The sequence below is a fragment of the Rhinopithecus bieti genome, unplaced genomic scaffold (genome assembly GCF_001698545.2).
Source record: "Rhinopithecus bieti isolate Rb0 unplaced genomic scaffold, ASM169854v2 scaffold_7398, whole genome shotgun sequence".
Classification (NCBI taxonomy): Eukaryota; Metazoa; Chordata; class Mammalia; order Primates; family Cercopithecidae; genus Rhinopithecus; species Rhinopithecus bieti.
Window position 1 is genome coordinate 4,027,681 of NW_016805783.1, and position 1,875 is coordinate 4,029,555.

Here is a 1,875-nt window from a genome sequence, read left to right on the forward strand (position 1 = left end):
GAACACATGGACACATGATGGGGGACAACACACACTGGGGCCTGTTTGGGGTGGGGTTGGGGGAGTGAGAGCATCAGGAAGAATAGCTAAGGAATGCTGGGCTTAATACCAAGGTGATAGGTTGATCTGTGCAGCAAACCACCATGATACATGTTTACCTATGTGAAAAACCTGCACATCCTACACATGTACCCCGGAACTTAAAATAAAAGTTGAAGAAAAAAAAGAAGAATCATTTACGGAGCTTGCTTAAAATGCATGTGCCTGGGCCATACTGAGAATTTTATTTCAAGTCTGGTTATGCATATTTAAAACTCCTCTGCTAAGTCTGATGAACACATATCCACAATTAAGAACTATGACTTAATGTCATATAAGACTATATTTGTCCTTGATTTATTTTCATATCAATGTGAAGATGTAATGAGACAGAGTTCTGTTAAAACCAAGAATTCTTCAGAAATGAATGTGTGTGAGCAGTGACAAAACATCAGAATAGTGAGAAATGGTAAGACCATGCAACTCTTTCACATTGCAGCCTGTCCCCAACTAGAATACAAGGTGCCATCCATGACAACTCATCATGACAGCCCAGTGTCCTCCAGGCTATGCTGTTTGTTGGAAAAAATCAAGAACCTGGGTTATAACCCAAGAGTTTCTGACATACCATTCAGGCTGAGGAAGACACAGAAACTTCTGGGCCACGTGAACCACAGCCACAGCCTCATCAGCAAGCACCAAAAGCACTCAGGAGGCAGGAGTAATGCTGGTGGCAAGCATCACCACAGGATCAACTTCGACAAACCTCACCTAGGTTCCTTTGGGAAAGTTGGTATAAGGATTACCACTTAAAGAGGAACCAGAGCTCCTGCTCAAATGCCAACCCCAATAAATTGTGGACTTTGATCAGTGTACAGACACAGGTGAATGATGCTAAAGACAAAACTGGAGCTGCCCCCACCGTTGATGTGGTGTGATCAGGCTACTACAAAGTTCTGGGAAAGGGAAATCTACCAAAGCAACCTGTCATCATGAAGGCCAAATTCTTCAGCAGAAGAGCTGAGGAGAGGATTAAGGGTATTGGAGGTGGGGCTTGAGTCCTGGTGGTATGAAACCACATGGAGGGAGGTTTGTTAAATGCTAACAACTGCTACAAATATATATATATTATATATATGAAGTTAAATCCAGGTACTGTGATTGTTCACCTGATTTTTGGTTCTTGTGATGGTGCTTTCCTGTGTACAGATAGTTGTTAAAATGTGGTGTTCCAGCAGTGGGGAGATGAATGGTGTGGCTTCTATTCCTCCATCTTGTTCCACCCTCTGTGGTTTGGTTTTTAAAAATTAGTTTTGGAAAGTTCTTGACCATTATGTCTAAAAAGGTTGGTTCAACATATGCAAGTCAATAAATGTGCTCCAATTTACATGTATGTTAGAAAACTTGATATTAGCCCATGTGCCTCTCACATTGTGTTTTTTCCCCAACATTCTTCTCTCTCCGTTCTCCAGTATGAATAATTTAATTGACAGTGTTCACATTCATGCGTCTTTTCTGCTGATGTTCAATCTGCTATTAAGCCTTTCCAATTTATTCTTAATTTCAGATACTCTGTTCTTCAATCTTAGAATATACTTGAATTAGTTTTTAGGAATTTCATTTATCTTTTGATGTTCTCCACATTTTTGTTCATTTTGTTCATCTTTTACTCCCATTTATTTAACCTACTTATAGGTTAATTTAGTCTATAAGAGTCAATTTAAAGTCATTTTATTCTAATTGCAATAACTTTTTAATCTGTTGGTCTCCTTTCATTGACTATTTTTTAACTTTCTGATTAACAGTCATATGTTACTTTTTTCACATCTCATACTT

General features: G+C 38.9%; 1 pseudogene; it reads left to right on the forward strand.

Moving 5' to 3' along the window:
• Positions 1–516: 516 nt before the first annotated feature.
• On the forward strand, positions 517–1,112 carry LOC108530703 (60S ribosomal protein L27a pseudogene; annotated as a pseudogene).
• Positions 1,113–1,875: the final 763 nt, after the last annotated feature.